Source organism: Ovis canadensis, chromosome 23 (genome assembly GCF_042477335.2).
Source record: "Ovis canadensis isolate MfBH-ARS-UI-01 breed Bighorn chromosome 23, ARS-UI_OviCan_v2, whole genome shotgun sequence".
Taxonomy (NCBI): Eukaryota; Metazoa; Chordata; class Mammalia; order Artiodactyla; family Bovidae; genus Ovis; species Ovis canadensis.
The window spans coordinates 7,011,672-7,034,355 of NC_091267.1; positions in this window are offsets into that span (position 1 = coordinate 7,011,672).

A 22,684-nucleotide genomic window follows, 5' to 3' on the forward strand; every position below is an offset into this window, starting at 1 on the left:
GCCTAAGACCTTGTGTGGAGTCGGGGCCGGAACCTGAGGATTCCTCTCCAGTGCTGACATGGATCTTGGGGTACTTCTGGAGTCTCCCCAGGAGAGTCAGTCCTCGTCTCGAATGCGGGCATGCACTTGCGCTTTCCTCCAGAGCGGTAGCAGCAGTGTCACTCAGTCCGCCGCGTGGATCAAAGGATCTATGGTTTTCCCTCGAGTCTTTCCCACGAGGCTTTCCCACGAGGCTTTCCCACAGGGCTGTCCCACGTGCACACGTGGTGGGAGTCGATCCTCGGCTTGAACGTCAAGGCAGTGCAGGGCAAAACAGGTTCCTCTGGAATGGACTGACACATCTGGGGGACTCTTGGAATGGTGGCACGACCCTGGAGTTCCTCTCGCCTTTCCTGTGGAGAGCGCCTCCTCTTGAGATGCGACGGGAACGCCGGGAATTCTTTCCCTACGAAACAGGGAAAGGATCCCTCATCTCGAGCTAGGAGGCGGAAACGGGGCTCCACTGGATGTGTGCAGGACACCACGTGCTTCCTCAGGAGTGGAGACGGGTATGTCGGGGAACTTCTTGAGTTGCAGCAAGGGTGTGAAGGACCCTTTGGAAGTTCCAGTGGTTAGATGTGATTGGCCTCGAGAAGCCTCAGCGGAAATGGGCCTCATCTCGCCTGGAGGGCAAAACCTCCTGGATTTTCTCGAGTTGCGGCAGGTGCTCTCGACTTACGACGGGGACCTCAGGGACCCGCTCTGGTGGCCTCAGGAAAGGCCAGTCCCCATGCGAGTTCCTCGGGGGCCTCTCGGGATTCCTCTCCCGTCGATGCCGGGGCCTAAGACCTTGTGTGGAGTCGGGGCCGGAACCTGAGGATTCCTCTCCAGTGCTGACATGGATCTTGGGGTACTTCTGGAGTCTCCCAAGGGGAGTCGTCCTCGTCTCGAATGCGGGCATGCACTTGCGCTTTCCTCCAGAGCGGTAGCAGCAGTGTCACGCAGTCCGCCGCGTGGATCAAAGGATCTATGGTTTTCCCTCGAGTCTTTCCCACGAGGCTTTTCCATGAAGCTTTCCCACAGGGCTGTCCCACGAGCACACGTGGTGGGAGTCGATCCTGGGCTTGAACGTCAAGGCAGTGCAGGGAAAACATGTTCCTCTGGAATGGACTGACACATCTGGGGGACTCTTGTAATGGTGGCATGACCCTGGAGTTCCTCTCGCCTTTCCTGTGGAGAGCGCCTCCTCTTGAGATGCGACGGGAACGCCGGGAATTCTTTCCCTACGAAACAGGGAAAGGATCCCTCATCTCGAGCTAGGAGTCGGAAACGGGGCTCCCCTGGATTTGTGCGGGACCGCACGTGCTTCCTCTCGAGTGGAGACGGGTATGTCGGGGAACTTCTTGAGTTGCAGCAAGGGTGTGAAGGACCGTTTGGAAGTTCCAGTGGTTAGATGTGATTGGCCTCGAGAAGCCTCAGCGGAAATGGGCCTCATCTCGCCTGGAGGGCGAAACCTCCTGGATTTTCTCGAGTTGTGGCAGGTGCTCTCGACTTACGACGGGGACCTCAGGGACCCGCTCTGGTGGCCTCAGAAAAGGCCAGTCCCCATGCGAGTTCCTCGGGGGCCTCTCGGGATTCCTCTCCCGTCAATGCCAGGGCCTAAGACCTTGTGTGGAGTCGGGGCCGGAACATGAGGATTCCTCTCCAGTGCTGACATGGATCTTGGGGTACTTCTGGAGTCTCCCCAGGGGAGTCAGTCCTCGTCTCGAATGCGGGCATGCACTTGCGCTTTCCTCCAGAGCGGTAGCAGCAGTGTCACGCAGTCCGCCACGTGGATCAAAGGATCTATGGTTTTCCCTCGAGTCTTTCCCACGAGGCTTTCCCACAGGGCTTTCCCACAGGGCTGTCCCACGTGCACACGTGGTGGGAGTCGATCCTCGGCTTGAACGTCAAGGCAGTGAAGGGAAAACAGGTTCCTCTTGAATGGACTGACACATCTGGGGGTCTCTTGGAATGGTGGCAAGACCCTGGAGTTCCTCTCGTCTTTCCTGTGGAGAGCGCCTCCTCTTGAGATGCGACGGGAACTCCGGGAATTCTTTCCCTACGAAACAGGGAAAGGATCCCTCATCTCGAGCTAGGAGGCGGAAACGGGGTCCCCTGGATGTGTGCGGGACCCATGTGCTTCCTCTCGAGTGGAGACGGGTATGTCGGGGAACTTCTTGAGTTGCAGCAAGGGTGTGAAGGACACTTTGGAAGTTCCAGTGGTTAGATGTGATTAGCCTCGAGAAGCCTCAGCGGAAATGGGCCTCATTTCGCCTGGAGGGCAAAACCTCCTGGATTTTCTCGAGTTGCGGCAGGTGCTCTCGACTTACGACGGGGACCTCAGGGACCCGCTCTGGTGGCCTCAGGAAAGGCCAGTCCCCTTGCGAGTTCCTCGGGGGCCTCTCGGGATTCCTCTCCCGTCGATGCCGGGGCCTAAGACCTTGTGTGGAGTCGGGGCCGGAACCTGAGGATTCCTCTCCAGTGCTGACATGGATCTTGGGGTACTTCTGGAGTCTCCCCAGGGGAGTCACTCCTCGTCTCGAATGCGGACATGCACTTGCGCTTTCCTCCAGAGCGGTAGCAGCAGTGTCACGCAGTCCGCCACGTGGATCAAAGGATCTATGGTTTTCCCTCGAGTCTTTCCCACGAGGCTTTCCCACGAGGCTTTCCCACAGGGCTGTCCCACGTGCACACGTGGTGGGAGTTGATCCTCGGCTTGAACGTCAAGACAGTGAAGGGAAAACAGGTTCCTCTGGAATGGACTGACATATCTGGGGGACCCTTGGAATGGTGGCATGACCCTGGAGTTCCTCTCGCCTTTCCTGTGGAGAGCGCCTCCTCTTGAGATGCGACGGGAACGCCGGGAATTCTTTCCCTACGAAACAGGGAAAGGATCCCTCATCTCGAGCTAGGAGGCGGAAACGGGGCTCCCCTGGATGTGTGCGGGACACCACGTGCTTCCTATCGAGTGGAGACGAGTATGTCGGGTAACTTCTTGAGTTGCAGCAAGGGTGTGAAGGACCCTTTGGAAGTTCCAGTGGTTAGATGTGATTAGCCTCGAGAAGCCTCAGCGGAAATGGGCCTCATCTCGCCTGGAGGGCAAAACCTCCTGGATTTTCTCGAGTTGCGGCAGGTGCTCTCGACTTACGACAGGGACCTCAGGGACCCGCTCTGCTGGCCTCAGGAAAGGCCAGTCCCCAAGCGAGTTCCTCGGGGGCCTCTCGGGATTCCTCTCCCGTCGATGCCGGGGCCTAAGACCTTGTGAGGAGTCGGGGCCGGAACCTGAGGATTCCTCTCCAGTGCTGACATGGATCTTGGGCTACTTCTGGAGTCTCCCCAGGGGAGTCAGTCCTCGTCTCGAATGCGGGCATGCACTTGCGCTTTCCTCCAGAGCGGTAGCAGCAGTGTCACGCAGTCCGCCGCGTGGATCAAAGGATCTATGGTTTTCCCTCGAGTCTTTCCCACGAGGCTTTCCCACGAGGTTTTCCCACAGGGCTGTCCCACGTGCACACTTGGTGGGAGTCGATCCTCGGCTTGAACGTCAAGGCAGTGCAGGGAAAAAATGTTCCTCTGAAATGGACTGACACATCTGGGGGACTCTTGGAATGGTGGCATGACCCTGGAGTTCCTCTCGCCTTTCCTGTGGAGAGCGCCTCCTCTTGAGATGCGACGGGAACGCCGGGAATTCTTTCCCTACGAAACAGGGAAAGGATCCCTCATCTCGAGCTAGGAGGCGGAAACGGGGCTCCCCTGGATGTGTGCGGGACCCCACGTGCTTCCTCTCGAGTGCAGACGGGTATGTCGGGGAACTTCTTGAGTTGCAGCAAGGGTGTGAAGGACCCTTTGGAAGTTCCAGTGGTTAGACGTGATTAGCCTCGAGAAGCCTCAGCGGAAATGGGCCTCATCTCGCCTGGAGGGCAAAACCTCCTGGATTTTCTCGAGTTGCGGCAGGTGCTCTCGACTTACGACGGGGACCTCAGGGACCCGCTCTGGTGGCCTCAGGAAAGGCCAGTCCCCATGCGAGTTCCTCGGGGGCCTCTCGGGATTCCTCTCCCGTCGATGCCGGGGCCTAAGACCTTGTGTGGAGTCGGGGACGGAACCTGAGGATTCCTCTCCAGTGCTAACATGGATCTTGGGGTACTTCTGGAGTCTCCCCATGGGAGTCAGACCTCGTCTCGAATGCAGGCATGCACTTGCGCTTTCCTCCAGAGCGGTAGCAGCAGTGTCACGCAGTCCGCCACGTGGATCAAAGGATCTATGGTTTTCCCTCGAGTCTTTCCCACGAGGCTTTCCCACGAGGCTTTCCCACAGGGCTGTCCCACGTGCACACGTGGTGGGAGTCGATCCTCGGCTTGAACGTCAAGGCAGTGCAGGGAAAACAGGTTCCTCTGGAATGGACTGACACATCTGGGGGACTCTTGGAATGGTGGCATGACCCTGGAGTTCCTCTCGCCTTTCCTGTGGAGAGCGCCTCCTCTTGAGATGCGACGGGAACGCCGGGAATTCTTTCCCTACGAAACAGGGAAAGGATCCCTCATCTCGAGCTAGGAGGCGGAAACGGGGCTCCCGTGGATGTGTGCGGGACCCCACGTGCTTCCTCTCGAGTGGAGACGGGTATGTCGGGGAACTTCTTGAGTTGCAGCAAGGGTGTGAAGGACCCTTTGGAAGTTCCAGTGGTTAGATGTGATTGGCCTCGAGAAGCCTCAGCGGAAATGGGCCTCATCTCGCCTGGAGGTGAAAACCTCCTGGATTTTCTCGAGTTGCGGCAGGTGCTCTCGACTTACGACGGGGACCTCAGGGACCCGCTCTGGTGGCCTCAGGAAAGGCCAGTCCCCATGCGAGTTCCTCGGGGGCCTCTCGGGATTCCTCTCCCGTCGATGCCGGGGCCTAAGACCTTGTGTGGAGTCGGGGCCGGAACCTGAGGATTCCTCTCCAGTGCTGACATGGATCTTGGGGTACTTCTGGAGTCTCCCCAGGAGAGTCAGTCCTCGTCTCGAATGCGGGCATGCACTTGCGCTTTCCTCCAGAGCGGTAGCAGCAGTGTCACTCAGTCCGCCGCGTGGATCAAAGGATCTATGGTTTTCCCTCGAGTCTTTCCCACGAGGCTTTCCCACGAGGCTTTCCCACAGGGCTGTCCCACGTGCACACGTGGTGGGAGTCGATCCTCGGCTTGAACGTCAAGGCAGTGCAGGGCAAAACAGGTTCCTCTGGAATGGACTGACACATCTGGGGGACTCTTGGAACGGTGGCACGACCCTGGAGTTCCTCTCGCCTTTCCTGTGGAGAGCGCCTCCTCTTGAGATGCGACGGGAACGCAGGGAATTCTTTCCCTACGAAACAGGGAAAGGATCCCTCATCTCGAGCTAGGAGGCGGAAACGGGGCTCCCCTGGATGTGTGCAGGACACCACGTGCTTCCTCAGGAGTGGAGACGGGTATGTCGGGGAACTTCTTGAGTTGCAGCAAGGGTGTGAAGGACCCTTTGGAAGTTCCAGTGGTTAGATGTGATTGGCCTCGAGAAGCCTCAGCGGAAATGGGCCTCATCTCGCCTGGAGGGCAAAACCTCCTGGATTTTCTCGAGTTTCGGCAGGTGCTCTCGACTTACGACGTGGACCTCAGGGACCCGCTCTGGTGGCCTCAGGAAAGGCCAGTCCCCATGCGAGTTCCTCGGGGGCCTCTCGGGATTCCTCTCCCGTCGATGCCGGGGCCTAAGACCTTGTGTGGAGTCGGGGCCGGAACCTGAGGATTCCTCTCCAGTGCTGACATGGATCTTGGGGTACTTCTGGAGTCTCCCAAGGGGAGTCGTCCTCGTCTCGAATGCGGGCATGCACTTGCGCTTTCCTCCAGAGCGGTAGCAGCAGTGTCACGCAGTCCGCCGCGTGGATCAAAGGATCTATGGTTTTCCCTCGAGTCTTTCCCACGAGGCTTTTCCACGAAGCTTTCCCACAGGGCTGTCCCACGAGCACACGTGGTGGGAGTCGATCCTGGGCTTGAACGTCAAGGCAGTGCAGGGAAAACATGTTCCTCTGGAATGGACTGACACATCTGGGGGACTCTTGGAATGGTGGCATGACCCTGGAGTTCCTCTCGCCTTTCCTGTGGAGAGCGCCTCCTCTTGAGATGCGACGGGAACGCCGGGAATTCTTTCCCTACGAAACAGGGAAAGGATCCCTCATCTCGAGCTAGGAGGCGGAAACGGGGCTCCCCTGGATGTGTGCGGGACCGCACGTGCTTCCTCTCGAGTGGAGACGGGTATGCCGGGGAACTTCTTGAGTTGCAGCAAGGGTGTGAAGGACCGTTTGGAAGTTCCAGTGGTTAGATGTGATTGGCCTCGAGAAGCCTCAGCGGAAATGGGCCTCATCTCGCCTGGAGGGCGAAACCTCCTGGATTTTCTCGAGTTGTGGCAGGTGCTCTCGACTTACGACGGGGACCTCAGGGACCCGCTCTGGTGGCCTCAGAAAAGGCCAGTCCCCATGCGAGTTCCTCGGGGGCCTCTCGGGATTCCTCTCCCGTCAATGCCAGGGCCTAAGACCTTGTGTGGAGTCGGGGCCGGAACATGAGGATTCCTCTCCAGTGCTGACATGGATCTTGGGGTACTTCTGGAGTCTCCCCAGGGGAGTCAGTCCTCGTCTCGAATGCGGGCATGCACTTGCGCTTTCCTCCAGAGCGGTAGCAGCAGTGTCACGCAGTCCGCCACGTGGATCAAAGGATCTATGGTTTTCCCTCGAGTCTTTCCCACGAGGCTTTCCCACAGGGCTTTCCCACAGGGCTGTCCCACGTGCACACGTGGTGGGAGTCGATCCTCGGCTTGAACGTCAAGGCAGTGAAGGGAAAACAGGTTCCTCTTGAATGGACTGACACATCTGGGGGTCTCTTGGAATGGTGGCAAGACCCTGGAGTTCCTCTCGTCTTTCCTGTGGAGAGCGCCTCCTCTTGAGATGCGACGGGAACTCCGGGAATTCTTTCCCTACGAAACAGGGAAAGGATCCCTCATCTCGAGCTAGGAGGCGGAAACGGGGCTCCCCTGGATGTGTGCGGGACCCACGTGCTTCCTCTCGAGTGGAGACGGGTATGTCGGGGAACTTCTTGAGTTGCAGCAAGGGTGTGAAGGACACTTTGGAAGTTCCAGTGGTTAGATGTGATTAGCCTCGAGAAGCCTCAGCGGAAATGGGCCTCATTTCGCCTGGAGGGCAAAACCTCCTGGATTTTCTCGAGTTGCGGCAGGTGCTCTCGACTTACGACGGGGACCTCAGGGACCCGCTCTGGTGGCCTCAGGAAAGGCCAGTCCCCTTGCGAGTTCCTCGGGGGCCTCTCGGGATTCCTCTCCCGTCGATGCCGGGGCCTAAGACCTTGTGTGGAGTCGGGGCCGGAACCTGAGGATTCCTCTCCAGTGCTGACATGGATCTTGGGGTACTTCTGGAGTCTCCCCAGGGGAGTCACTCCTCGTCTCGAATGCGGACATGCACTTGCGCTTTCCTCCAGAGCGGTAGCAGCAGTGTCACGCAGTCCGCCACGTGGATCAAAGGATCTATGGTTTTCCCTCGAGTCTTTCCCACGAGGCTTTCCCACGAGGCTTTCCCACAGGGCTGTCCCACGTGCACACGTGGTGGGAGTTGATCCTCGGCTTGAACGTCAAGGCAGTGAAGGGAAAACAGGTTCCTCTGGAATGGACTGACACATCTGGGGGACCCTTGGAATGGTGGCATGACCCTGGAGTTCCTCTCGCCTTTCCTGTGGAGAGCGCCTCCTCTTGAGATGCGACGGGAACGCCGGGAATTCTTTCCCTACGAAACAGGGAAAGGATCCCTCATCTCGAGCTAGGAGGCGGAAACGGGGCTCCCCTGGATGTGTGCGGGACACCACGTGCTTCCTCTCGAGTGGAGACGAGTATGTCGGGTAACTTCTTGAGTTGCAGCAAGGGTGTGAAGGACCCTTTGGAAGTTCCAGTGGTTAGATGTGATTAGCCTCGAGAAGCCTCAGCGGAAATGGGCCTCATCTCGCCTGGAGGGCAAAACCTCCTGGATTTTCTCGAGTTGCGGCAGGTGCTCTCGACTTACGATGGGGACCTCAGGGACCCGCTCTGGTGCCTCAGGAAAGGCCAGTCCCCATGCGAGTTCCTCTGGGGCCTCTCGGCATTCCTCTCCCGTCAATGCCGGGGCCTAAGACCTTGTGTGGAGTCGGGGCCGGAACCTGAGGTTTCCTCTCCAGTGATGACATGGATCTTGGGGTACTTCTGGAGTCTCCCCAGGGGAGTCAGTCCTCGTCTGGAATGCGGGCATGCACTTGCGCTTTCCTCCAGAGCGGTAGCATCAGTGTCACGCAGTCCGCCGCGTGGATCAAAGGATCTATGGTTTTCCCTCGAGTCTTTCCCACGAGGCTTTCCCACGAGGCTTTCCCACAGGGCTGTCCAACGTGCACAAGTGGTGGGAGTCGATCCTCGGCTTGAACATCAAGGCAGTGCAGGGAAAACAGGTTCCTCTGGAATGGACTGACACATCTGGGGGACTCTTTGAATGGTGGCACGACCCTGGAGTTCCTTTCGCCTTTCCTGTGGAGAGCGCCTCCTCTTGAGATGCGACGGGAACGCCGGGAATTCTTTCCCTACGAAGCAGGGAAAGGATCCCTCATCTCGAGCTAGGAGGCGGAAATGGGGCTCCCCTGGATGTGTGCGGAACCGCACGTGCTTTCTCTCGAGTGGAGACGGGTATGTCGGGGAACTTCTTGAGTTGCAGCAAGGGTGTGAAGGACCCTTTGGAAGTTCCAGTGGTTAGAAGTGATTAGCCTCGAGAAGCCTCAGCGGAAATGGGCCTCATCTCGCCTGGAGAGCAAAACCTCCTGGATTTTCTCGAGTTGCGGCAGGTACTCTCGACTTACGACGGGGACCTCAGAGACCCGCTCTGGTGGCCTCAGGAAAGGCCAGTCCCCATGCGAGTTCCTCGGGTCCTCTCGGGATTCCTCTCCCGTCGATGCTGAGGCCTAAGTCCTTGTGTGTAGTCGGGGCCGGAACCTGAGGATTCCTCTCCAGTGCTGACATGGATCTTGGGGTACTTGTGGAGTCTCCCCAGGGGAGTCAGTCCTCGTCTCGAATGCGGGCATGCACTTGCGCTTTCCTCCAGAGCTGTAGCAGCAGTGTCACGCAGTCCACCGCGTGGATCAAAGGATCTATGGTTTTCCCTCTAGTCTTTCCAACGAGGCTTTCCCACGAGGCGTTCCCACAGGGCTGTCCCACGTGCACACGTGGTGGGAGTCGATCCTCGGCGTGAACGTCAAGGCAGTGCAGGGAAAACAGGTTCCTCTGGAATGGACTGACACATCTGGGGGTCTCTTGAAATGGTGCCACGACCCTGGAGTTCCTCTCGCCTTTCCTGTGGAGAGCGCCTCCTCTTGAGATGCGACGGGAACGCCGGGAATTCTTTCCCTACAAAACAGGGAAAGGATCCCTCATCTCGAGCTAGGAGGCGGAAACGGGGCTCCCCTGGATGTGTGCGGGACCCCACGTGCTTCCTCTCGAGTGGAGACGGGTATGTCGGGGAACTTCTTGAGTTGCAGCAAGGGTGTGAAGGACCCTTTGGAAGTTCCAGTTGTTAGACGTGATTAGCCTCGAGAAGCCTCAGCGGAAATGGGGCTCATCTCGCCTGGAGGGCAAAACCTCCTGGATTTTCTCGAGTTGCGGCATGTGCTCACGACTTACGACGGGGACCTCAGAGACCCGCTCTGGTGGCCTCAGGAAAGGCCAGTCCCCATGCGACTTCTTCGGGGGCCTCTCGGAATTCCTCTCCCGTCGATGCCGGGGCCGAAGACCTTGTGTGGAGTCGGGGCCGGAACCTGAGGATTCCTCTCCAGTGCTGACATGGATCTTGGGGTACTTCTGGAGTCTCCCCAGGGGAGTCAGTCCTCGTCTGGAATGCGGGCATGCACTTGCGCTATCCTCCAGAGCGGTAGCAGCAGTGTCAAGCAGTCCGCCGCGTGCATCAAAGGATCTATGGTTTTCCCTCGAGTCTTTCCCAGGAGGCTTTCTCACGAGGCCTTCCCACAGGGCTGTCCCTCGTGCACACGTGGTGGGAGTCGATCCTCAGCTTGAACGTCAAGGCAGTGCAGGGAAAACAGGTTCCTCTGGAATGGACTGACATATCTGGGGGACATTTTGGATGGTGGCACGACGCTGGAGTCCTCTCGCCTTTCCTGTGGAGAGCGCCTCCTCTTGAGATGCGACGGGAACGCCGGGAATTCTTTCCCTACGAAACAGGGAAAGGATCCCTCATCTCGAGCTAGGAGGCGGAAACGGGGCTCCCCTGGATGTGTGCGGGAACCTCGTGCTTCCTCTCGAGTGGAGACGGTTATGTCGGGGAACTTCTTGAGTTGCAGCAAGGGTGTGAAGGACCCTTTGGAAGTTCCAGTGTTTAGATGTGATTAGCCTCGAGAAGCCTCAGCGGAAATGGGCCTCATCTCGCCTGGAGGGCAAAACCTCCTGGATTTTCTCGAGTTGCGGCAGGTGCTCTCGACTTACGACCGGAACCTCAGGGACCCGCTCTGGTGGCCTCAGGAAAGGCCAGTCCCCATGCGAGTTCCTCGGGGGCGTCTCGGGATTCCTCTCCCGTCGATGCCGGGGCCTAAGACCTTGTGTGGAGTCGGGGCCGGAACCTGAGGATTCCTCTCCAGTGCTGACATGGATCTTGGGGTACTTCTGGAGTCTCCCCAGGGGAGTCAGTCCTCGTCTCGAATGCGGGCATGCACTTGCGCTTTCCTCCAGAGCGGTAGCAGCAGTGTCACGCAGTCCGCCGCGTGGATCAAAGGATCTATGGTTTTTCCTCGATTCTTTCCCACGAGGCTTTCCCACGAGGCTTTCCACAGGGCTGTCCCACGTGCACACGTGGTGGGAGTCGATCCTCGGCTTGAACGTCAAGGCAGTGCAGGGAAAACAGGTTCCTCTGGAATGGACTGACACATCTGGGGGACTCTTGGAATGGTGTCACGACCCTGGAGTTCCTCTCGCCTTTCCTGTGGAGAGCGCCTCCTCTTGAGATGCGACGGGAACGTCGGGAATTCTTTCCCTACGAAACAGGGAAAGGATCCCTCATCTCGAGCTAGGAGGCGGAAATGGGGCTCCCCTGGATTTTTGCGGGACCCCACGTGCTTCCTCTCGAGTGGAGACGGGTATGTCGGGGAACTTCTTGAGTTGCAGCAAGGGTGTGAGGGACCCTTTGGAAGTTCAAGTGGTTAGATGTGATTGGCCTCGAGAAGACTCAGCGGAAATGGGCCTCATCTCGCCTGGAGGGCAAAACCTCCTGGATTTTCTCGAGTGCGGCAGGTGCTCTCAACTTACGACGGGGACCTCAGGGACCCGCTCTGGTGGCCTCAGGAAAGGCCAGTCCCCATGCGAGTTCCTCGGGGGCCTCTCAGGATTCCACTCCCGTCGATGCCGGGGCCTAAGACCTTGTGTGGAGTCGGGCCCGGAACCTGAGGATTCCTCTCCAGTGCTGACATGGATCTTGAGGTACTTCTGGAGTCTCCCCAGGGGAGTCAGTCCTCGTCTCGAATGCGGGCATGCACTTGCGCTTTCCTCCATAGCGGTAGCAGCAGTGTCACGCAGTCCGCCGCGTGGATCAAAGGATCTATGGTTTTCCCTCGAGTCTTTCCCACGAGGCTTTCCCACGAGGCTTTCGCACAGGGCTGTCCCACGTGCACACGTGTTGGGAGTCGATCCTCGGCTTGAACGTCAAGGCAGTGCAGGGAAAACAGGTTCCTCTGGAATGGACTGACACATCTGGGGTACTCTTGGAATGGTGGTACGACCCTGGAGTTCCTCTCGCCTTTCCTGTGGAGAGCGCTTCCTCTTGAGATGCGACGGGAACGCCGGGAATTCTTTCCCTACGAAACAGGGAAAGGATCCCTCATCTCGAGCTAGGAGGCGGAAACGGGGCTCCCCTGCATGTGGGCGGGACCCACGTGCTTCCTCTCGAGTGGAGACGGGTATGTCGGGGAACTTCTTGAGTTGCAGCAAGGGTGTGAAGGACCCTTTGGAAGTTCCAGTGGTTAGACGAGATTAGCCACGAAAAGCCTCAGCAGAAATGGGCCTCATCTCGCCTGGAGGGCAAAACCTCCTTGGATTTTCTCGAGTGCGGCAGGTGCTCTCGACTTACGACTGGGACCTCAGGGACCCGCTTTGGTGGCCTCAGGAAAGGCCAGTCCCCATGCGAGTTCCTCGGGGGCCTCTCAGGATTCCACTCCCGTCGATGCCGGGGCCTAAGACATTGTGTGGAGTCGGGGCCGGAACCTGAGGATTCCTCTCCAGTGCTGACATGGATCTTGAGGTACTTCTGGAGTCTCCCCAGGGGAGTCAGTCCTCGTCTGGAATGCGGGCATGCACTTGCGCTTTCCTCCAGAGCGGTAGCAGCAGTGTCACGCAGTCCGCCGCGTGGATCAAAGGATCTATGGTTTTCCCTCGAGTCTTTCCCACGAGGCTTTCCCACGAGGCTTTCGCACAGGGCTGTCCCACGTGCACACGTGGTGGGAGTCGATCCTCGGCTTGAACGTCAAGGCAGTGCAGGGAAAACAGGTTCCTCTGGAGTGGACTGACACATCTGGGGGACTCTTGGAATGGTGGCACGACCCTGGAGTTCCTCTCGCCTTTCCTGTGGAGAGCGCCTCCTCTTGAGATGCGACGGGAACGCCGGGAATTCTTTCCCTACGAAACAGGGAAAGGATCCCTCATCTCGAGCTAGGAGGCGGAAACGGGGCACCCCTGGATGTGTGCGGGACACCACGTGCTTCCTCTCGAGTGGAGACGGGTATGTCGGGAACTTCTTGAGTTGCAGCAAGGGTTTGAAGGACCCTTTGGAAGTTCCAGTGGTTAGATGTGATTTGCCTCGAGAAGCCTCAGCGGAAATGGGCCTCATCTCGCCTGGAGGGCAAAACCTCCTCGATTTTCTCGAGTTGGGGCAGGTGCTCTCGACTTACGACGGGGACATCAGGGATCCGCTCTGGTGGCCTCAGGAAAGGCCAGTCCCCATGCGAGTTCCTCGGGGGCCTCTCGGGATTCCTCTCCCGTCGATGCCGGGGCCTAAGACCTTGTGTGGAGTCGGGGCCGGAACCTGAGGATTCCTCTCCAGTGCTGACATGGATCTTGGGGTACTTCTGGAGTCTCCCCAGGAGAGTCAGTCCTCGTCTCGAATGCGGGCATGCACTTGCGCTTTCCTCCAGAGCGGTAGCAGCAGTGTCACGCAGTCCGTCGCGTGGATCAAAGGATCTATGGTTTTCCCTCGAGTCTTTCCCACGAGGCATTCCCACGAGGCTTTCGCACAGGGCTGTCCCACGTGCACACGTGGTGGGAGTCGATCCTCGGCCTGAACGTCAAGGCAGTGCAGGGAAAACAGGTTCCTCTGGAATGGACTGACACATCTGGGGGTCTCTTGGAATGGTGGCACGACCCTGGAGTTCCTCTCGCCTTTCCTGTGGAGAGCGCCTCCTCTTGAGATGCGACGGGAACGCCGGGAATTCTTTCCCTACGAAACAGGGAAAGGATCCCTCATCTCGAGCTAGGAGGCGGAAACGGGGCTCCCCTGGATGTGTGCGGGACACCACGTGCTTCCTCTCGAGTGGAGACGGGTATGTCGGGGAACTTCTTGAGTTGCAGCAAGGGTGTGAAGGACCCTTTGGAAGTTCCAGTGGTTAGATGTGATTGGCCTCGAGAAGCCTCAGCGGAAATGGGCCTCATCTCGCCTGGAGGGAAAAACCTCCTGGATTTTCTCGAGTTGCGGCAGGTGCTCTCGACTTACGACGGGGACCTCAGGGACCCGCTCTGCTGTCCTCAGGAAAGGCCAGTCCCCAAGCGAGTTCCTCGGGGGCCTCTCGGGATTCCTCTCCCGTTGATGCCGGGGCCTAAGACCTTGTGTGGAGTCGGGGCCGGAACCTGAGGATTCCTCTCCAGTGCTGACATGGATCTTGGGGTACTTCTGGAGTCTCCCCAGGGGAGTCAGTCCTCGTCTCGAATGCGGGCATGCACTTGCGCTTTCCTCCAGAGCGGTAGCAGCAGTGTCACGCAGTCCGCCGCGTGGATCAAAGGATCTATGGTTTTCCCTCGAGTCTTTCCCACGAGGCTTTCCCACGAGGCTTTCCCACAGGGCTATCCCACGTGCACACTTGGTGGGAGTCGATCCTAGGCTTGAACGTCAAGGCAGTGCAGGGAAAAAAGGTTCCTCTGAAATGGACTGACACATCTGGGGGACTCTTGGAATGGTGGCATGACCCTGGAGTTCCTCTCGCCTTTCCTGTGGAGAGCGCCTACTCTTGAGATGCGACGGGAACGCCGGGAATTCTTTCCCTACGAAACAGGGAAAGGATCCCTCATCTCGAGCTAGGAGGCGGAACCGGGGCTCCCCTGGATGTGTGCGGGACCCCACGTGCTTCCTCTCGAGTGCAGACGGGTATGTCGGGGAACTTCTTGAGTTGCAGCAAGGGTGTGAAGGACCCTTTGGAAGTTCCAGTGGTTAGACGTGATTAGCCTCGAGAAGCCTCAGCGGAAATGGGCCTCATCTCGCCTGGAGGGCAAAACCTCATGGATTTTCTCGAGTTGCGGCAGGTGCTCTCGACTTACGACGGGGACCTCAGGGACCCGATCTGGTGGCCTCAGGAAAGGCCAGTCCCCATGCGAGTTCCTCGGGGGCGTCTCGGGATTCCTCTCCCGTCGATGCCGGGGCCTAAGGCCTTGTGTGGAGTCGGGGCCGGAACCTGAGGATTCCTCTCCAGTGCTGACATGGATCTTGGGGTACTTCTGGAGTCTCCCCAGGGGAGTCAGTCCTCGTCTCGAATGCGGGCATGCACTTGCACTTTCCTCCAGAGCGGTAGCAGCAGTGTCACGCAGTCCGCCGCGTGGATCAAAGGATCTATGGTTTTCCCTCGAGTCTTTCCCACGGGGCTTTCCCACGAGGCTTTCCCACAGGGCTGTCCCACGTGCACACGAGGTGGGAGTCGATCCTCGGCTTGAACGTCAAGGCAGTGCAGGGAAAACAGGTTCCTCTGGAAGGGACTGACACATCTGGGGGACTCTTTGAATGGTGTCACGACCCTGGAGTTCCTCTCGCCTTTCCTGTGGAGAGCGCCTCCTCTTGAGATGCGACGGGAACGCCGGGAATTCTTTCCCTACGAAACAGGGAAAGGATCCATCATCTCGAGCTAGGAGGCCGAAACGGGGCTCCCCTGTATGTGTGCGGGACCCCACGTGCTTCCTCTCGAGTGGAGACGGGTATGTCGGGGAACTTCTTGAGTTGCAGCAATGGTGTGAAGGACCCTTTGGAAGTTCCAGTGGTTAGATGTGATTGGCCTCGAGAAGCCTCAGCGGAAAGGGGCCTCATTTCGCCTGGAGGGCAAAACCTCCTGGATTTTCTCGAGTTGCGGCAGGTGCTCTCGACTTACGACGGGGACCTGAGGGACCCGCTCTGGTGTCCTCAGGAAAGGCCAGTCCCGATGCGAGTTCCTCGGGGGCCTCTCGGGATTCCTCTCCCGTCGATGCCGGGGCCTAAGACCTTGTGGGAAGTCGGGGCCGGAACCTGAGGATTCCTCTCCAGTGCTGACATGGATCTCGGGGTACTTCTGGAGTCTCCCCAGGGGAGTCAGTCCTCGTCTCGAATGCGGGCATGCACTTGCGCTTTCCTCCAGAGCGGTAGCATCAGTGTCACGCAGTCCGCCGCGTGGATCAAAGGATCTATGGTTTTCCCTCGAGTCTTTCCCACGAGGCTTTCCCACGAGGCTTTCCCACAGGGCTGTCCCACGTGCACACGTGGTGGGAGTCGATCCTCGGCTTGAACGTCAAGGCAGTGCAGGGAAAACAGGTTCCTCTGGAATGGGCTGACACATCTGGGGGACTCTTGGAATGGTGTCACGACCCTAGAGTTCCTCTCACCTTTCCTGTGGAGAGCACCTCCTCTTGAGATGCGACGGGATCGCCGGGAATTCTTTCCCTACGAAACAGGGAAGGATCCCTCATCTCGAGCTAGGAGGCGGAAACGGGGCTCCCCTGGATGTGTGAGGGACCCCACGTGCTTCCTCTCGAGTGGATACGGGTATGTCGGGGAACTTCTTGAGTTGCAGCAATGGTGTGAAGGACCCTTTGGAAGTTCCAGTGCTTAGATGTGATTGGCCTCGAGAAGCCTCAGCGGAAAGGGGCCTCATTTCGCCTGGAGGGCAAAACCTCCTGGATTTTCTCGAGTTGCGGCATGTGCTCGCGACTTACGACGGGGACCTCAGGGAACCGCTCTGGTGGCCTCAGGAAAGGCCAGTCCCCAAGCGAGTTCCTCGGTGGCGACTCGTGATTCCTCTCCCGTCGATGCCGGGGCCTAAGACCTTGTGTGGAGTCAGGCCCGGAACCTGCGGATTCCTCTCCAGTGCTGACATGGATCTTGGGGTACTTCTGGAGTCTCCCCAGGGGAGTCAGTCCTCGTCTCGAATGCGGGCATGCACTTGCACTTTCCTCCAGAGCGGTAGCAGCAGTGTCACGCAGTCCGCCGCGTGGATCAAAGGATCTATGGTTTTCCCTCGAGTCTTTCCCACGAGGCTTTCCCACGAGGCTTTCCCACAGGGCTGTCCCACGTGCACACGTGGTGGGAGTCGATCCTCGGCTTGAACGTCAAGGCAGTGCAGGGAAAACAGGTTCCTCTGGAATGGACTGACACATCTGGGGGACTCTTGGAATGGTGGCACGACCCTGGAGTTCCTCTCGCCTTTCCTGTGGAGAGCGCCTCCTCTTGAGATGCGACTGGAACGCCGGGAATTCTTTCCCTACGAAACAGGGAAGGTCCCTCATCTCGAGCTAGGAGGCGGAAACGGGGCTCCCCTGGATGTGTGAGGGACCCCACGTGCTTCCTCTCGAGTGGAGACGGGTATGTCGGGGAACTTCTTGAGTTGCAGCAATCGTGTGAAGGACACTTTGGAAGTTCCAGTGGTTAGATGTGATTGGCCTCGAGAAGCCTCAGCGGAAATGGGCCTCATCTCGCCTGGAGGGCAAAACCTCCTGGATTTTCTCGAGTTGCGGCAGGTGCTCTCGACTTACGACGGGGACCTCAGGGAACCGCTCTGGTGGCCTCAGGAAAGGCCAGTCCCCATGCGAGTTCCTCGGGGGCGTCTCGGGATTCCTCTCCCGTCGATGCCGGGGCCTAAGACCTTGTGTGGAGTCGGGGCTGGAACCTGAGGATTCCTCTCCAGGGCTGACATGGATCATGGGGTACTTCTGGAGTCTCCCCAGGGGAGTCAGTCCTCGTCTCGAATGCGGGCATGCACTTGCACTTTCCTCCAGAGCGGTAGCAGCAGTGTCACGCAGTCCGCCGCGTGGATCAAAGGATCTATGGTTTTCCCTCGAGTCTTTCCCACGAGGCTTTCCCACGAGGCTTAACCACAGGGCTGTCCCACGTGCACACGTGGTGGGAGTCGATCCTCGGCTTGAAAGTCAAGGCAGTGCAGGGAAAAAAGGTTCCTCTGGAATGGACTGACCCATCTGGGGACTCTTGGAATGGTGGCACGACCCTGGAGTTCCTCTCGCCTTTCCTGTGGAGAGCGCCTCCTCTTGAGATGCGACGGGAACGCCGGGAATTCTTTCCCTACGAAACAGGGAAAGGATCCCTCATCTCGAGCTAGGAGGCGGAAACGGGGCTCCCCTGGATGTGTGCGGGACCCACGTGCTTCCTCTCGAGTGGAGACGGGTATGTCGGGGAACTTCTTGAGTTGCAGCAAGGGTGTGAAGGACCCTTTGGAAGTTCCAGGGGTTAGACGTGATTAGCCTCGAGAAGCCTCAGCGGAAATGGGCCTCATCTCGCCTGGAGGGCAAAACCTCCTGGATTTTCTCGAGTTGCGGCAGGTGCTCTCGACTTACGACGGGGACCTCAGGGACCCGCTCTGGTGGCCTCAGGAAAGGCCAGTCCCCATGCGAGTTCCTCGGGGGCCTCTCGGGATTCCTCTCCCGTCGATGCCGGGGCCTAAGACCTTGTGTGGAGTCGGGGCCGGAACCTGAGGATTCCTCTCCAGGGCTGACATGGATCTTGGGGTACTTCTGGAGTCTCCCCAGGGGAGTCAGTCCTCGTCTCCAATGCGGGCATGCACTTGCGCTTTCCTCCAGAGCGGTAGCAGCAGTGTCACGCAGTCCGCCGCGTGGATCAAAGGATCTATGGTTTTCCCTCGAGTCTTTCCCACGAGGCTTTCCCACGAGGCTTTCCCACAGGGCTGTCCCACGTGCACACGTGGTGGGAGTCGATCCTCGGCTTGAACGTCAAGGCAGTGCAGGGAACACAGGTTCCTCTGGAATGGACTGACAAATCTGGGGGACTCTTGGAATGGTGTTTCGACCCTGGAGTTCCTCTCGCCTTTTCTGTGGAGAGCGCCTCCTCTTGAGATGCGACGGGAACGCCGGGAATTTTTTCCCTACGAAACAGGGAAAGGATCCCTCTTCTCGAGCTAGGAGGCGGAAACGGGGCTCCCCTGGATGTGTGCGGGAACCCACGTGCTTCCTCTCGAGTGGAGACGGGTATGTCGGGGAACTTCTTGAGTTGCAGCAAGGGTGTGAAGGACCCTTTGGAAGTTCCAGTGGTTAGATGTGATTGGCCTCGAGAAGCCTCAGCGGAAATGGGCCTCATCTCGCCTGGAGGGCAAAACCTCCTGGATTTTCTCGAGTTGCGGCAGGTGCTCTCGACTTACGACGGGGACCTCAGGGACCCGCTCTGGTGGCCTCAGGAAAGGCCAGTCCCCATGCGAGTTCCTCGGGGGCGTCTCGGGATTCCTCTCCCGTCGATGCCGGGGCCTAAGGCCTTGTGTGGAGTCGGGGCCGGAACCTGAGGATTCCTCTCCAGTGCTGACATGGATCTTGGGGTACTTCTGGAGTCTCCCCAGGGGAGTCAGTCCTCGTCTCGAATGCGGCCATGCACTTGCACTTTCCTCCAGAGCGGTAGCAGCAGTGTCACGCAGTCCGCCGCGTGGATCAAAGGATTTATGGTTTTCCCTCGAGTCTTTCGCACGGGGCTTTCCCACGAGGCTTTCCCACAGGGCTGTCCCCCGTGCACACGAGGTGGGAGTCGATCCTCGGCTTGAACGTCAAGGCAGTGCAGGGAAAACAGGTTCCTCTGGAATGGACTGACACATCTGGGGGACTCTTTGAATGGTGTCACGACCCTGGAGTTCCTCTCGCCTTTCCTGTGGAGAGCGCCTCCTCTTGAGATGCGAAGGGAACGCCGGGAATTCTTTCCCTACGAAACAGGGAAAGGATCCATCATCTCGAGCTAGGAGGCCGAAACGGGGCTCCCCTGGATGTGTGCGGGACCCCACGTGCTTCCTCTCGAGTGGAGACGGGTATGTCGGGGAACTTCCTGAGTTGCTGCAATGGTGTGAAGGACCCTTTGGAAGTTCCAGTGGTTAGATGTGATTGGCCTCGAGAAGCCTCAGCGGAAATGGGCCTCATCTCGCCTGGAGGGCAAAACCTCCTGGATTTTCTCGAGTTGCGGCAGGTGCTCTCGACTTACGATGGGGACCTCAGGGACCCGCTCTGGTGTCCTCAGGAAAGGCCAGTCCCGATGCGAGTTCCTCGGGGGCCTCTCGGGATTCCTCTCCCGTCGATGCCGGGGCCTAAGACCTTGTGGGAAGTCGGGGCCGGAACCTGAGGATTCCTCTCCAGTGCTGACATGGATCTCGGGGTACTTCTGGAGTCTCCCCAGGGGAGTCAGTCCTCGTCTCGAATGCGGGCATGCACTTGCGCTTTCCTCCAGAGCGGTAGCATCAGTGTCACGCAGTCCGCCGCGTGGATCAAAGGATCTATGGTTTTCCCTCGAGTCTTTCCCACGAGGCTTTCCCACGAGGCTTTCCCACAGGGCTGTCCCACGTGCACACGTGGTGGGAGTCGATCCTCGGCTTGAACGTCAAGGCAGTGCAGGGAAAACAGGTTCCTCTGGAATGGGCTGACACATCTGGGGGACTCTTGGAATGGTGTCACGACCCTGGAGTTCCTCTCACCTTTCCTGTGGAGAGCACCTCCTCTTGAGATGCGACGAGATCGCCGGGAATTCTTTCCCTACGAAACAGGGAAGGATCCCTCATCTCGAGCTAGGAGGCGGAAACGGGGCTCCCCTGGATGTGTGCGGGACCCACGTGCTTCCTCTCGAGTGGAGACGGGTATGTCGGGGAACTTCTTGAGTTGCAGCAAGGGTGTGAAGGACCCTTTGGAAGTTCCAGTGGTTAGACGTGATTAGCCTCGAGAAGCCTCAGCGGAAATGGGCCTCATCTCGCCTGGAGGGCAAAACCTCCTGGATTTTCTCGAGTTGCGGCAGGTGCTCTCGACTTTCGACGGGGACCACAGGGACCCGCTCTGGTGGCCTCAGGAAAGGCCAGTCCCCATGCGAGTTCCTAGGGGGCCTCTCGGGATTCCTCTCCCGTCGACGCCGGGGCCTAAGACCTTGTGTGGAGTCGGGGCCGGAACCTGAGGATTCCTCTCCAGTGCTGACATGGATCTTGGGGTACTTCTGGAGTCTCCCCTGGAGAGTCAGTCCTCGTCTCGAATGCGGGCATGCACTTGCGCTTTCCTCCAGAGCAGTAGCAGCAGTGTCACTCAGTCCGCCGCGTGGATCAAAGGATCTATGGTTTTCCCTCGAATCTTTCCCACGAGGCTTTCCCACGAGGCTTTCCCACAGGGCTGTCCCACGTGCACACGTGGTGGGAGTCGATCCTCGGCTTGAACGTCAAGGCAGTGCAGGGAAAACAGGTTCCTCTAGAATGGACTGACACATCTGGGGGACTCTTGGAATGGTGGCATGACCCTGGAGTTCCTCTCGCCTTTCCTGTGGAGAGCGCCTCCTCTTGAGATGCGACGGGAACGCCGAGAATTCTTTCCCTACGAAACAGGGAAAGGATCCCTCATCTCGAGCTAGGAGGCGGAAACGGGGCTCCCCTGGATGTGTGCGGGACACCACGTGCTTCCTCTCGAGTGGAGACGGGTATGTCGGGGAACTTCTTGAGTTGCAGCAAGGGTGTGAAAGACCCTTTGGATGTTCCAGTGGTTAGATGTGATTGGCCTCGAGAAGCCTCAGCGGAAATGGGCCTCATCTCGCCTGGAGGGCAAAACCTCCTGGATTTTCTCGAGTTGCGGCCGGTGCTCTCGACTTACGACGGGGACCTCAGGGACCCGCTCTGGTGGCCTCAGGAAAGGAGAGTCCCCATGCGAGTTCCTCGGGGGCCTCTCAGGATTCCACTCCCGTCGATGCCGGGGCCTAAGACCTTATGTGGAGTCGGGGCCGGAACCTGAGGATTCCTCTCCAGTGCTGACATGGATCTTGGGGTACTTCTGGAGTCTCTCCAGGGGAGTCAGTCCTCGTCTCAAATGCGGGCATGCACTTGCGCTTTCCTCCAGAGCGGTAGCAGCAGTGTCACGCAGTCCGCCGCGTGGATCAAAGGATCTATGGTTTTGCCTCGAGTCTTTCCCAAGAGGCTTTCCCACGAGGCTTTCCCACAGGGATGTCCCACGTGCACAGGTGGTGGGAGTCGATCCTCGGCTTGAACGTCAAGGCAGTGCAGGGAAAACAGGTTCCTCTGGAATGGACTGACACATCTGGGGGACTCTTGGAATGGTGGCACGACTCTGGAGTTCCTCTCGCCTTTCCTGTGGAGAGCGCCTCCTCTTGAGATGCGACAGGAACGCCGGGAATTCTTTCCCTACGAAACAGGGAAAGGATCACTCATCTCGAGCTAGGAGGCGGAAACGGGGCTCCCCTGGATGTGTGCCGGACCCACGTGCTTCCTCTCGAGGGGAGATGGGTATGTCGGGGAACCTCTTGAGTTGCAGCAAGGGTGTGAAGTACCCTTTGGAAGTTCCAGTGGTTAGACGTGATTAGCCACGAGAAGCCTCAGCGGAAGTGGGCCTCATCTCGCCTGGCGGGCAAAACCTCCTGGATTTTCTCGAGTTGCGGCAGGTGCTCTTGACTTACGACGGGGACCTCAGGGACCCGCTCTGGTGGCCTCAGGAAAGGCCAGTCCCCATGCGAGTTCCTCGGGGCCTCTCGGGATTCCACTCCCGTCGATGCCGGGGCCTAAGACCTTGTGTGGAGTCGGGGCCGGAACCTGAGGATTCCTCTCCAGTGCTGACATGGATCTTGGGGTACTTCTGGAGTCTCCCCAGGGGAGTCAGTCCTCGTCTCGAATGCGGGCATGCAATTGTGCTTTCCTCCAGAGCGGTAGCAGCAGTGTCACGCAGTCCGTCGCGTGGAGCAAAGGATCTATGGTTTTCCCTCGAGTCTTTCCCACGAGGCTTTCCCACGAGGCTTTCCCACAGGGCTGTCCCACGTGCACACGTGGTGGGAGTCGATCCTGGGCTTGAACGTCAAGGCAGTGCAGGGAAAACAGGTTCCTCTGGAATGGACTGACACATCTGGGGGACTCTTGGAATGGTGGCACGACCCTGGAGTTCCTTTCGCCTTTCCTGTGGAGAAAGCCTCCTCTTGAGATGCGACGGGAACGCCGGGAATTCTTTCCCTACGAAACAGGGAAAGGATCCCTCATCTCGAGCTAGGAGGCGGAAACGGGGCTCCCCTGGATGTTTGCGGGACACCACGTGCTTCCTCTCGAGTGGAGACGGGTATGTCGGGGAACTTCTTGAGTTGCAGCAAGCGTGTGAAGGACCCTTTGGAAGTTCCAGTGGTTAGATGT